Source organism: Perissodus microlepis, chromosome 14 (assembly GCF_051167445.1).
Source record: "Perissodus microlepis isolate ML-2025 ecotype Zambia chromosome 14, ASM5116744v1, whole genome shotgun sequence".
Lineage (NCBI taxonomy): Eukaryota > Metazoa > Chordata > Actinopteri > Cichliformes > Cichlidae > Perissodus > Perissodus microlepis.
In genome coordinates, this window is record NC_140474.1 from 34,832,756 (window position 1) to 34,848,583 (window position 15,828).

Here is a 15,828-nt window from a genome sequence, read left to right on the forward strand (position 1 = left end):
GTATTTGGTGCCTCGTTTTCTGCTCATAAGTCAGACGGACTACTAAGAATATATGATTTCGCCAAGGCCATTGGGAGCAAAATATAGAATTAATGGTGAAATATATTTCGTTTAATTTGTATTCTGGGACAAAAATTTCAGGAACAAAAACACACACACAAAAAAACAAAATATTAAATAAATAATAACTGTATGTAATAATAATAATGATAATAATAATAATAATAATACCTATTTGAACTAATACTTTTGTTCTAATAATCATTTATAGGAATAAAAGAAGTGTAAAGACAAAAAATACTGCAGGAAAAAAATGTGAAAATAACAACATATTTAATATTTTATTCCTTTATTTGTTTTACTATTTTATAGTGCAGAACAAAACTGAAGACAGTCTTTCAATTATCTAAATAAACAAACAGAAACAAAAAACTGAAAACATTTTCAAATATTTCAGAAGAAGCAGCTTTAATAATTCATCCACACTTCAATTGTCTGTCACAGAAAACCTAATGATTAACTAATTTTACAACAGAACTTAGGCAGAACTCACATTTAGTAAAAAAGTGTCTTCTAAATGGTGCAAGTAAACACTTCTCTGAAATATTAGTTAACATATTGTGGGCAGGCCTGGTCTGGGACTAAAACCATGGGTCATCTGTGGCAGGGTCCTACCAGTTTTATCTTGCATTTTCCAGCACAGCTAATGCAACACTCAGCAGATCAAAGTGCACCTGTATCAGTTATATAACCACAGAAAGCCTACTCAGGCCACAGGTCACTTCTCTGCAGCCCTGGAACAGACAGGTAGAAATGTAATAATTTCATTGTGTAATATTGTGGCACAGTAAAAAAACAATAAATGACGTAAACTTTGTAAAGTTTCCGTAGCCAGCTGGAGGTTTGTAAAAATCATGTACAGCCTGATAATAACAGTGTGCATATATTTACATATTTACAAGCTTAAAAACATTTATATACTGATAACCATAGATATTTCCTTTTCTTTTTTTTCTCTGTTTTTTTTAATGTAGACTTCCCTACAGAACAGTATGACTAGGCTTGGGCGTCCAATACCCAAACACAGGCTAAATGAGTAATGTCCTACAACTGCAGATGAAAAGATAGATTTTTTTTTAATTTTTTGTTACCAAAATCTTGATCTTTAACAAAACTGAACCAAACACCTTACCTGACCCTAAATAAAGTTATCTGTGTTATAGTAGTTCCCACAGACAGAGGACAGGGACAAGTAACACATGCTGTCATGTGAAAAAAACAAACAGTATATCCTCCTTCACTTGTACATTTTTGAAGTTGAGGTCATACCACACAATATATTAGACCATGTCAAAAACCTGAACCAAAATAGAGAAGCAGTGTGGGAATAACTTCACACAATGATTCATCTTTAGCAGCCATAAGTTTAAGTAATTATGATGTAATGAGAGACCTTGTCTGTTTCTCTCTTGTGGATGAACTCTTTTTATCACAGGCCATTTGTTTATGTACAGCTCTTTTAATGCCTTGGCAGAGCAACAAGCCTCGACTTTGACTTTTTTTTTTCTTTTTCAGGTATTGGGTTATATTTGCTGGTGTGCTCAGGATCACTGACATGTTCCATGACGTAGTTTTGGCAAAAATCCAGCTGCCAGACAAACTTGGATCACACAGAGGAGTTCATGATCAGCTCTTTTTTTTTCTGACTGCAATGTCCTGGGGTGTCAAGTGACTGCAAAACAAACTGAACAAATCAGTCTTGTCTTCCATCACGTGTTTAGCGGCAGGGTAGAGGTTACACACAATGGTGATGTCTGGTGTTGTCTATCCAAAAGACATTGTTCCAAAATTCTTATGCTAAGCTAAGTTCTTCCACCTTTTAGAGAAAAAAATGGCTGCCCCTTGGTAACTCTTCCAAAGAATGGATGGATGGATGGTTGGAGAGGTTGGAACAACAATCAACAAGTCTGCAGTTAGCTCTTGAAGAAAAAAATCTATTTTGCCTCTGAACATCATCAAAGTGGATTTTAAACCAAAGCAAAGATGCGACTGAAGTACTGGCTTTCAACCATTCAAGTCTTTTAAGAGTAAGGCCTTAAGTGTTAGAAGTGCACCTATTTGACTGTTTAAATAGTCCCCCAAAATTTAAGAACTAAAAAATCTAAGATAAATTTAAATTTAAGGATTTAAAAAAAATACTTGATAAGATCCTTTGCAGTCGAAACTGACAGTCTGAAGTCTAGAGCGCATGGACGTGGTCAGATGCTGTTTATACAACCTTGCTATGCTTTGCCAGGCTTTAGCTGCAGCTCAGTTTAGTTGCTGCTTGTTTGTTTGTCCCTCTGCCTTCAGTTTTGTCTTCAGTAACTAAACAGGATCCTCTATTAAATTGGGATCGGGTGACAATGTTATAATAGACTGTTTCTTTGCCTTGAGATATGTTTTGGTTTCATTTGCAGGATGCTTTTAATCCCTATCCATTTGTACTTCATCTAATCAGGGAGTATAGCCCTGTACTGTCTTGAAGCATACCCAATAATCCAGGTAAGGCATACTCAGAAAGCCGAATCTGTTTATTTGGACATAACATTTTCAGTGGAAGAAGCATTTCAACATTTTAACAGGAGTTGTCTCTGACACATGATGGTGTAGAGATTAAAACATTTATTTAATGATTTTTTTACTCCTCCCATTTGAGGACTGCTGGAGCCTCAGCCTGAACAGTTCTCCTTTGTTGTCGATCAACGCTCAGATACCTCATCACCATCGACCTCTGCAACATAAGACTATAGAAATAAGGTCCAGTCTCCTCAAAAACCACATCAGACCTCTGCTGTTATTAATATATGCAGAATACCACCTCGACAGCGTATCTTTTCCTCATTTCTATAAGACCTATCAACAGTGTAGGGCATGGCTATTCAACTAAGAAGTTAGTTGGGCCAGATTTCAAACAGATATTTTTTTGCAGCCAGTAAGCAGCAGATCATGATCAATTTCAAACCCACACAACTATATTGAAAAACAAGCAATTTTTTTATTCCTTTTTTCCCCCTGTAAATCTGGTGACCTCTCACAAATGCACACCAAAAGGTCCATTTAAAAAAAGGGAGCTATAACTAAACTATTTTTTTGTACATTTGAAATAATAATAATAAAAAAACCATTTTGATAATTCCCTTTCAAATTAAAATAAATATTTTGCTGACCACTCATTTTTCATGCCATGGATGGAGCCCCATCCGTCACAAGTATACAGACACGCTTCATATCCAGACCTTTTTCCTCAAAAAGAGCTGAAATCTTCTCAAACATTATTTCGCCAGCTGTGTGTCCCTCTAACGGTAGTAAGCGAGCAATTTCCCATCCAAAAAACGGACATATATGCACAACTGTGCATTATCAGTTCTGGCTGTGAACCCATCTCCTGCTATAGATATTACATCAGTTTTCTTCAGGTTATCTAACAGCATTTCAAACTCATCTGACGCCAGAACTTCAACTCTACGAATATTTGAACTGTCTGACAGGGGCACGTTTTTAATAGCAGATGTCACACTTACTTTAATTTTTTCGTGATTTATCACCGCATCCACCACGGTCAGTATGCAGTATTTCACTGTTTCAGAATCTGTGAAAGGCCTTTTCTTCTTCGCCTAGAAGCAAACATGAAGGGAAGCTGCTGCAGCTCTCTCTTGGGCTGTACAGGACCCTCACCATGGTAGTACAACTCCGGTTGTAAGATTATTAAACTCGCAATTAAACTGTACTTTTGCAGCACTCTCCTGAGATTGCTCTGGAAAGTCTGTGTAGAAAGTCTGGTGTTTGTCATTGTGGTGCCTGCATAAGTACCGCAACACACTCACTGCAAATTAAACACATAGGTTTGGCATTTGGATTTGGCGGTAAAATGAATAAGTATTTGTCAGTCCAGGCAGGGTTAAACCGACAGTTTTCATTGTCAAATTTACACGTTTGGACTGAGAAAGACATGCTGTTGTCACATCATATATTATGATGATTGTTTAATATGTTTACATCACGGTGCATTGTGGGTTAAATATTGCTGGCTACTAGGAGTGTTGCATTCACAGTCTACACTACGCTGTAGGAATTTTAAATTTTTTAAAATTAATTAATTAATGAATTTTTTGCGTTTTCTCTGTGTTTCTGCCAGGACCACAGGCAGGGCCACTCGCAGGTTGCTTCTGGGCCGCATGTGGCCCGCGGGCCGCCATTTGAATAGGCTTCGTGTAGGGACTAATGTCTGTGAAGGTTCTCAGTCATCCAGGTCATCGTAGTCAAAGGAGCTTGCAAAGAAAAGCGTCTGGACTTCTTTAAGTTACTTGAAGACGTTTCACCTCTCATCCGAGAAGCTTCTTCAGTTCTAAGGTCAAATGGTGGAGAGTCCCAGATATAAACCTAGTGGGAGTATCCCCCCACAGAGGGACAAAAGGACCCCCTGATGATCCTCTAATCGCCTGAGCCAAGGTGTGAAACTGGGTGTGGGTCCCAATCAGCCAGAGTTTCGGGTGTGTTCATTGTGAAACCTGGCCCCACCTTATCATGCGAATTCCTGAGGTCAGATGGCCCAGGATGTGAGTGGGCGTTAAGGTGTCTGGGAAGGGATCTCAAAACTGGATTATAGATGGCAGAGAGTTGGTGTCGTAAACCCCCGCCTCTGTTCAAAGATGGTCGCTCACAGTGGACATAGATGGCTTCTTTCACTCCTCTTTCAAACCATCTGTCCTCTCTGTCCAAAATGTGAACATTGGCATCCTCGAAAGAGTGACCTTTATCCTTAAGATGCAGATGGACTGCTGAGTCTTGTCCTGTGGAGGTGGCTCTTCTGTGTTGTGCCATGCGCTTGTGAAGTGGCTGTTTGGTCTCTCCAATGTAGAGGTCTGGGCATTCCTCGCTGCACTGTACAGCATACACCACCTTGTTAAGTCTGTGTTTTGGCGTTTTGTCTTTCGGGTGAACCAGTTTTTGTCTGAGCGTGTTGCTGGGTCTGAAATGCACCGGGATGTCATGCTTGGAGAAAACTCTCCTAAGTTTTTCTGATACACCGGCTACATAGGGGATGACAATGTTGTTGCGTCTGTCCTTCTTATCCTCCCTCGCTGGTGTCTGGTCTTCTTTTCTGTGCCTCTTTGCTGACTTTAAGAACGCCCATTTCATTTGTAGGGACTAATGCGTTATTAAGTAACGCGTTACAGTAACTACGTTATTATTGTGGTAACGAGCACGGTAACTAGTTATTATGCCAAAATCAGGAACGCGTTAATCATTACTGGGATTTAGATAGGGTCGTTATTTGTTACTTCATGTTGTGGCTACAGGGCTTGCAAAATCGCTAGCCCGACGTCCAGGAGCTAACGATATCTCCGGTCGGGCGACCAAAATCTATCTCAGCCCCGCCCGTCGGGCTATATGATAACCCGACTCGGGCTAGCGATTTTGCGAGCCCTGGGCTATCGCGGAGCTTCCACAGATTCAGTAACATCAGCAAGTGGTGGAGGCCAGCAGGTGGATGAGGGAAAGGGGAGGCAGGAGGGGGAGAGACCCGAGGCGGCTGCCAGTGTCAGGTGAACTGAACTTCAGGTTATGACCTGCAGTCTATCTGGGTCAGATATAAACCAAGTTTAGGTGAAACTGATCAATGATCAGCTGATCGGCTTTTCTGTCGCAAGTCCAGTTGTTCTGGGAACCCATCCTACCCGTTGTTTCTGCGCATGCGCACAACACGAAATTAAGTGGCAAACCGTCCTACCTTTGTGAGTGTGACCTACAAGCATAACAGCTAAAATTTAGTGGCAAATCGTCCTGCCTTTGTTAATCTCAGCTAGAAGCATATTTTCACAGCTACAGTTCAGTGGCGAACCATCCTACCTTTGTTAATAAGAGCTAGAAACTTACTTTGAAACTTTAATTTGAAAGTAACGAGTAACTCGAAGTAACTGAATGTCTGAGTCAGAACCAGACACGGAGAAGCTGCATTCAGCTTTTATGCTCCTTATATCTGGAACAAACTCCCAGAAAGCCTCAAATCAGCTGAAACACTCAGTTTATTTAAATCCAGGTTGAAGACTCACTTATTCTCAGCTGCATTTAAATAAAGCACCAAATCCGCACTTAAGCTTAAATTTCAAAACTTACATTTTAACTACTGATTTTATCTACTGTTCTGATTTTATCTGTTTTGATTTTTGATTTTATATACTGTTTTGTTTGTTTCTTAGTTTGTTTGCTTGTTTTAAATCAATTTTAAATCATGCTTTTTATTTGTTTTTGTTTCCAATGTCTCTGTAAAGCACTTTGAATCACCTTGTTGTTGAATTGTGCTATACAAATAAACTTGCCTTGGATAATAATAATGGATTGCATTTATATAGCGCTTTTCGGGGCCCTCAAAGCGCTGTACAATTCCACTATTCATTCACTCTCACATTCACACACTGGTGGAGGCAGCTACAGTTGTAGCCACAGCTGCCCTGGGGCAGACTGACAGAAGCGAGGCTGCCATATCGCGCCATCGGCCCCTCTGGCCATCACCAGTAGGCAGTAGTTGAAGTGTCTTGCCCAAGGACACAACAACCGAGACTGTCCGAGCCGGGGCTCGAACCGGCAACCTTCCAGTTACAAGACGAACTGCCAACTCTTTGGCCACGATCGCCCCAGTAACTAGAAGTAACTAGTAATGTAACTAAGTTATTAATTAATTAATTTATTTATTTATTTTTTCTTTTTTTTGTGTCCCGTTTGGATCTTTAGCCATCAGAACTGTTGTCTTAAGGCCAAGAAAGATGCCAAGCGGATTTATTTTACCAAGTGGATCATCATGGCCTTGCCATATTGGTCCATTTGATTGACCTTTATTATAATTATGTATTTATTTTATTTTCGGTTGATACAAACGGGACAGACGTGACTGGGGGATAGGACAGGGAGAAAGAATGAAAGAAAGAGAGGGAGAGAAAGAAAACCAAAGGGGAGAAGAGACGGTGAGAAGGGGGGAAGAAAGGAAAAAACAAACAAACAAACAAAACGCCTGGATCACCTGTATGGAGAAAAAAAACAGAAGAGAAAGCAAACAACAAAGAGGAACATAATAAAAACAGCACCATCACAATAAACTAGCTAGCAGTAGATAACAGTAGATACTAAATAATAAACGATATTGTGCAGCACGCAAGATAGACAGCGCACAATGTGCTTTGAGGCAGCAGCCAAGAAAGGTGTAGTCCGCGTCTGTGAACACCCGTGTGTACACCTGTGTGGATCAGCATGCTTGTATTCCAAAGGTTTCTCCATGTAACGATCTGCTAGGGAGTGTGGGGAGCCATAGCCCCGTCCACCAGGGTATGAAGCAGGTATGGAGGAGATCCAGGCCCCAGATATCCAGAGGCCCCAGAGTACAAGGACCCGAGGAGGACCACCAAAGGGGGGGGGAACCGTGCCACCCTCCTGGGAAGAGCTGAGTAGAGCCCCAAACGAGAGGTCACCCCGCAGCTATGGAGCAGAGGCCAGAGGGGGTTGCAGTGGCGTGCCCGCGGGCTCCGCCGGCAGCCAGCTGTGCCAGAGAGGACCGAGCTTCAGGCCCAGAGGCCAGAGGCCTGAGGGCATCCCACCCCCCGGAAGGAGCCCAGCCGGGCCACAGGCGCCCGGCCCCGCCAATCGGCCACCAGGAGTGAGCCGGTACATGCATGAGCGCCCAGCCCCAGATGACAAGGACCACCAACACACCAACGTCTAAGGGCATCAGCCACCGGCAGGGAGTGTGGTGAGGGGAGATAGGCCTCCGTACTTTAGAGGGCCTGAGATGTACCCAGAGAGGTTGAGTCTAAGACCCAACCTGACATATAGACACAGACAAACAGGCACACGCGGACACAGACGTGCATTCCCACCCCCATATGCACAACCAAATACTCGGCACTCACCCAACGTGTAGACAGACACAAATAGACACTGCACAGACAGTCGCACTCCCCAAACATACTCTATATCCCAGGTCCAGGTACCCCCGCCCCCAGAGGGGCAAGCCACACCTAGACCCAGGAGATGTAACCCTTCTCTCTGGGGTGGAGGCAAGCGGACCACCTCCTTATCTGCAGTAGCAGGGAGGCCCCGCATCCCAGACCCCAGTCTGACGGCCAGCACCTCCTCCCAGCCCCCCAGCCCTGGCGGCTAACAGAACCGGGGTGAGTGAAGACCTCAAACCTCCCTACGCCCGCTCATATGTAATGTTGTTGTGTGCTGTTCTAAAGTGCATTTAAAACTCAGGAGAGCATGGTACTAGCTTCCTCTCAGAGAGCAGCACGGCTCCTCCCGAAAACCCTCAGTGTCTAAATGCATTTAAAATTGAGGGTAGGGCACCAGCGCCAGAGGTGGGTTGGAGTACAACGACCATCCTCTGGATGCTGTAAAACGTGCCCACCCCCAAGGCCCTATATGTATGTGTTATGTGAGAGTGTGAGTAATGTGGATGTCTAGGTTGCAGAATAAAATTGAGGCACAGGCGGCCAGAAGGGGACAGAGGGGGAGTGCCTCCCCTGCACCCTGGTGACATACCTGCACCCCAAGCCCTGCGTGTGTGGGTGGGTGTGGTAGAGCGGGAATAGGGAGGCAGCTGAGGATGGGGAGGGAAGAAAGGGAGGGGCAAGCGGCCCCTCCCTGGGGCCAGCTCCCCCGCTGACCCCAGTAGGCACCCCCACGCTCTGGAACCCACCAGGGCAAGGAGGCCCAGGCCCATCCGGACCGGGGCCCGCAGCAGCAGCACCGCCCAGCCCCACAGAGTCCGGGGCAGCCCACCCGACTCCACCCCAGAGAAAACTGCACCCACCCCATCATCCAATCATCTCCCAAACTACACAAGACAATAGACACCCAGGTTGAGTTCATTCTCCCCCTCTCCTATATCTCTCCCCCCACCTGCAGAGTGAGCTCCTAAGTTATTAATTTATAGTAACTTACCCAACACTGCCTATCAAGACCTAATATTTGCATAGTATGAATTTTCAGTGTGATTAATAAGCACAGACATAGAGAAACATAACAAAAGAAACAAAAACTAATTTGCTAAGCAGCTCAATGGTGAAAATGTTCAGTGCTCTACGTAGCTTACACTGACCTTAATTCATTATGGTGCCAGTGGTTTGGGAATGTTTATGAAAAACCATTAAAGGATCATTATATTAACCAATCATTAGATTATGTAGTTTCAGCAACTATTTCCATAATAAAAAAATGACACTATCAACATGTACCACACATTGTTTAACTACCTGACCAACCATTATTGCTGCCTTGGATAGATGTGTCTGTAACACATCCACATCAGATTACACTAGATGCCTTATGGGTAGACAGTTGGGTGGGTGGGAGACAGCCTCTGTCGGGTCCATGGGGTTCAGAGGACAGCAGGGTGAACAGATGGATGGTGAAGAATGTCAGACCTGCGGAGGGTCAGCTGGTCAAATGCCCTACTGTTCCGCTATGCCACCTCCCCACAATCCTGCTAAATCACACCACAAAACATTAACTTCACATGCCACATTCATCCTTCCTTCACACTGTGCTACCTTGAAGGACACATCCTCCTAATGAGTGGCTCAGATGGTAGAGTGGGTCGCATGCACAACTTGAGTAGAAGGTGCTTCATAAGTACCAGTACATTTATCAGAAATGTGTATTTTTTGTAACTTTTATTTATTTATTTTTTACTCACCTAATACTATGTTTTTATGAGGCTGCCAAACATTCTTTGTTGGTCAAAATACTTCCAGAAAATCTTCTTTTACAAGCTATAAATTTAAGGATAATTCAGAATTGAAGTTTAAACGGCAAAGAGAGCATGTTGTAACACTCAAGGGTGCAGCGAGGCCCAACACACAGAAGGACACTGTTTTTAGTTGTTCAGACAGACTTTAATCTTTTCTGTTTTTTGGTTGTACACACACTGCTTCTGCAGATCTAAACAGTCCTATGCTGTTAAAACTTGGCTACTGCTTCCCTCTGTCAGCTGCAGCTCTGCTGCTCTCCACCCACGCCTGACCCAGTGTAACCCTACTTACATTTTATTAATAAGAATAACAAAAATCTTACTAGGCCAATATCAGAGGATCTAAGATCGGCAGGAACCAAAGGTATAAACATCAATAATGAAGAACCACACCAGAGTAACAGTGCACAAAATAATATATTTGACAATATATTAATTGTTTGTCTTACCACACTCCAGTGAAGAGGGAAAGTTTGAAGTCTTGCAGGTATCTGTTTCAACATGCAATGGAAACGAAGCTCTGGCTTCAATAAAGCCTCAACAATTTTACCGACTCTTGGGTTGGCTCACCATCCAGTTAACTGGAACTGTGGAATCGCTACTCCTCTTGCTTCAGACTAAGTTCGTCTCTCGAGTCATCGTTTTACCAGATGAAAAAACCCTGACCTATAAACGGGTCACAGGAGCCATATAGTCACATACACCACTTATTCAGAACATTCAGAATGAACAATAAGTAACAGTGTAACTTTTATCTCAATTGTCACTTTTGTCTCTTAAGCAGCCAGTTGTTCAAATGAATAACACCAATACTGTGCTTGACATTCTTCCATCTCACATAGCTAAGGACTGTTTTGATGTAATTGGACCTAGTATCCTATTTCTTATGAACTTTTCCTTGCTCTCAGGCTGTGTTCCTTTGGCCTTTAAGCATGCTGTAGTCCACCCGATTCTTAAAAAAAGAAACTGACTGTTATGACCTTTCAAACTACAGACCGATCTCTAAGCTTTCGTTCTTGTCCAAGATCCTGGAGAGACTAGTTCTCTCCCAGCTCCAGGCGTACTTGGACACGAACAATATTGCTGAGAAATTTCAATCTGCCTTTAAGCCATTGCATAGCACTGAAACAGCGTTGGTTAGAGTTCTTAATGATATTCTTGTAATCACTGATACTGGACGCTCTATGGTCCTAGTTTTACTGGACCTCTCTTCGGCCTTTGATATGGTGGACCATAACATTTTATTACTAAGACTTGAGCACACTGTGGGTATTAGAGGCACTGCCCTCGACTGGTTTAAATCATATCTCGCTGATAGATCCTTATCAGTTAACTTAGGCACCTTCTCCTCTTCCTCCGCTCCGGTCTGTTGTGGTGTGCCTCAAGGATCAGTTTTAGGCCCTATTCTCTTCTCATTGTATTTGCTCCCTCTAGGCGCAATCTTTGAAAAATACAATATCGCCTTCCACTGTTACGCCGATGACACACAGATCTATTTTGAACTTACTGACGACCTTGCTGTGTCCCTACACTACTTTCAAGAATGCATGCGGGAGGTCAAAGAATGGTTCCTGAGTAATTCTCTTGTTTTAAATGATAAGAAGACTGAGATTGTGGTGTTCAACAGTAAAATCCCTCGTGCCCAACTCTGTGCTGCCCTGGGTTCCTTTGCTAGCTTTTCTTGTGACTATGTCAGTAACTTGGGTGTACTGCTGGATAGCTCGCTCAAACTCGATAAGCAAGTGTCTGCTGTAGTGAGATCTAGCTTCCACTAACTGCGCCTTATCTCTAAGGCTAGGCATTGTGTTCCGCATGAGAACCTGGAGAAGCTGAAGTCTCGGGGTGACCGTGCGTTTGCTCTGGCTGCCCCGGTACTCTGGAATACCCTTCCTCTCGACCTCCGCGCATCTGATTCCATTGCACTGTTCAAATCACGACTAAAAATCCACTTGTTCAATCTTGCCTTTCCCTCTAGTTAATATTTCTTTTATGATTTTATATTATGCACTTTTATGCTCATTTAATTTCTTGTTTGCTCTGTACCTGTTGCTTTCCTGTGTATCAGTGACAGCTACCTGCTTGCATACCTAGTACTTGCTTTGGTCCTATTTCTATTATCTTCCTTCTATTCTCTATGTTACTTGTTAAGCACCTTGGCATACCCTTGGTTTTTAAGTGTGCTTTATAAATAAAGTTTATTATTATTATTATTATTATTATTATTATTAATTCAACTAGCTCTGTTGTACAACAAAATGCTGCAGCATCATATCCTTCTATGTGAGCTATAATTCTATCAACTTGAAGAGTTGACAATGTTCACAAAAAACCCAACTCCTAGATTTAACACTTTAGCTGCGTTCGGCAACTCAAAGTAGTTCACTGGACTTACACACACACACACACACACACACACACACACACACACACACACAGACGTGCGCACACACATTCAGTCCTCACAAATATAGCTAGACAGGAACACAGACACACATTAATGCTGCTAACATGAGCTTTTTCCTCTGCATAGCTGTTAGCTTATTGGCTAATGGACTTTCCACAAATCATATAATTTGTCCACATCTTTATTTAAACCAAAAATAAATGACTAAATTGTTTACATCATAGACACCAAAAATTACTTTCCATCGCTCTTTGTTTCTAGCCAGGCTACACCAGCGTGTTATTTTCTAAAATAGAAGAGGCATAATTAGAGGATGGCTGGTGGCTGTGCCAGCCTGAGGGAATAGCACTGTGGGCACCTGCTGCACATGCCCAGGTGTTGCTATATATGATAACATCATCCAGGTAGGAAGTAGCATATGCAGCATGCAGTCTCAGCACCTGGTCCATGAGGTGCTGGAAAGTGTTGTGGAAAAATGAGCTGTGCCAGTCCCATTCAGCTGAGGAGCTTGTTAAACACAGGCATGAGACGAGCATCAAATACCTCATTCACCTTTCAATAATCTATACAGAACCGTATAGACCGATCTTTTTCTACTAAAAGAGCTACAGGTCAACATCATGCACTGCATCTTTTCTATTCAATTCAATTCAATTCAATTTTATTTATATAGCGCCAAATCACAACAAAAGTCGCCTCAAGGCGCTTCATAGATACAGAGAAAAACACAGCAATCATATGACCCCCTATGAGCAAGCACTTTGGCGACAGTGGGAAGGAAAAACTCCCTTTTAACAGGAAGAAACCTCCGGCAGAACCAGGCTCAGGGAGGGGCGGCCATCTGCTGCGACCGGTTGGGGTGAGAGAAGGAAGACAGGATAAAAGACATGCTGTGGAAGAGAGACAGAGGTTAATAACAGATATGATTCAATGCAGAGAGGTCTATTAATACATAGTGAGTGAGAAAGGTGACTGGAAAGGAAAAACTCAATGCATCATGGGAATCCCCCGGCAGCCTACGTCTATTGTAGCATAACTAAGGGAGGATTCAGGGTCACCTGGTCCAGCCCTAACTATATGCTTTAGCAAAAAGGAAAGTTTTAAGCCTAATCTTAAAAGTAGAGATAGTTTCTGTCTCCCGAATCCAAACTGGAAGCTGGTTCCACAGAAGAGGGGCCTGAAAACTGAAGGCTCTCCCTCCCATTCTACTTTTAAATACTCTAGGAACAGCAAGTAGGCCTGCAGAGCGAGAGCGAAGTGCTCTAATAGGGTGATATGGTACTACAAGGTCATTAAGATAAGATGGGGCCTGATTATTTAAGACCTTATATGTGAGGAGCAGGATTTTGAATTCAATTCTGGACTTAACAGGAAGCCAATGAAGGGAAGCCAAAACAGGAGAAATATGCTCTCTCCTTCTAGTCCCTGTCAGTACTCTTGCTGCAGCATTTTGGATTAGCTGAAGGCTTTTCAGTGAGTTTTTTGGACATCCTGATAATAATGAATTACAGTAGTCCAGCCTGGAAGTAATAAATGCATGAACTAGTTTTTCAGCGTCACTCTGAGACAGGATATTTCTAATTTTAGAGATGTTGCGCAAATGGAAGAAAGCAGTCTTACATATTTGTTTAATATGTGCGTTGAAGGACATGTCCTGGTCAAAAATGACTCCAAGGTTCCTCACAGCGTTACTGGAGGCCAAGGTAATGCCATCCAGAGTATGAATCTGGTTAGATACCATATTTCTAAGATTTTCAGGGCCGAGTACAATAACCTCAGTTTTATCTGAATTAAGAAGCAGAAAGTTAGCGGCCATCCAGGTCTTTATGTCTTTAAGACATTCCTGCAGTTTAACTAATTGGTGTGTGTTATCTGGCTTCATGGACAGATAGAGCTGGGTGTCATCTGCATAGCAGTGAAAATGTATGCTATGTCTTCTAATGATGCTGCCTAAGGGAAGCATGTATAATGTAAACAGAATTGGTCCTAGTACTGAACCCTGTGGAACTCCATAATTAACCTCAGTGTGTGAAGAGGACTCTCCATTTACATGCACAAATTGGAGTCTATTAGATAGATATGATACAAACCACTGCAGTGCAGTACCTGTAATACCTACAGCATGTTCTAATCGCTCTAATAGGATATTATGGTCAACAGTATCGAACGCTGCACTGAGGTCTAGCAGGACAAGCACAGAGATGAGTCCACTGTCAGAGGCCATAAGAAGATCATTTGTAACCTTCACTAAAGCTGTTTCTGTGCTGTGATGAGCTCTGAAACCTGACTGAAACTCTTCAAATAAACCATTCCTCTGCAGATGATCTGTTAGCTGTTTGACAACTACTCTTTCAAGGATTTTTGATATGAAAGGAAGGTTGGAGATTGGCCTATAATTAGCTATCACTCCCATCTCCACAATTACAGCTAATGGTATGACTGGGCAGTGGGAAGAACAGATCTGCAAAATGCAGTTGTAATTAGAGATGGCACGATACCACTTTTTTATGTCCATCGATACCGATACCGATATCATAAATTTGGATATCTGGCGATACCGATATGAATCCAATATAGTGTGTTTTTTAATCAATAAAACTGTTTTTTAATATCTTGCTGCATTTTGTATAAGTTCATGCTCAAGTTTAAATAAACAACAACACTAAAGCTATTCTGTTATACCTGTATGTAAAAAATACACTGCACCCAAAATATTTCATAGTTCAGCAACACTGATAAATCTAATAAACTTAAACCTGCTCCATCCTCCCTATTCTGGTATTTTAAAGAGTACTTAGCAGAAATATTAAGCAACCTAACTAATAGGGTTGCAAACTCCCAGCAAAAAAAAAAAAAGGGAACCACCCCCCATCTCATAATGCTTAATCGGAGTAATCAACTTTAATTTGATGCAGTGTGAAAAAAAAAATGCTCAGAATTAAATTATTTTTCAAGAATAATTAAATAAATTCAACATCTTTCTTCAACAAAATTGCAGACTGCACATATGGTACCTTCCCAAAGGAAAAAGTACTATAGCTTACTAGGGTATATTAGACTCAACAGTTACTATAATAATGGACTTCTATACATTTTACATCAGATTAAAACTTTGGGTGTAAGATTCAGATAATTATTTATAAAAGGTAGACATTTTAAATGAGAATAAGAAAGAAAAGTATGTCTTTGTGCCCCCCTTTTCCCTGTTAATGCCCTATCGCCCCCCCTGGCTAAACTTTGCTAGATCTGCCCCTGCACAGTTACCAGCCGTCAGCTACGTAGAAAAGGATCCTGGTGTAGAAAGTAATATAAAATAAATTCTAACAACAGCTTATCAAGGTTAAACGTGCCGCTGTTGTTCAGCCGCTGGTTTCCTCTTTCTGGTGCAAAGTGGGCCAAAAACAAACAAGAGAAACGGGAGTCACGACAGAAAAGCCAATCAGCTGATCATTAAGCAGTTTCATGATTGAAGTAGCTGCAGGAGAGGGAGAGAGAGAGAAGAGGCAGTCGCTCCATATATCGGTTGTTAAGCTTAACGTGGGAATGCTTTACAAACATTCAGAGACGAACTTACACACTTGCTTCACTTCTCTCTGGGATAACTTCCTCAGAGTTTGGTAGCGAGGCTCCAAATACACAC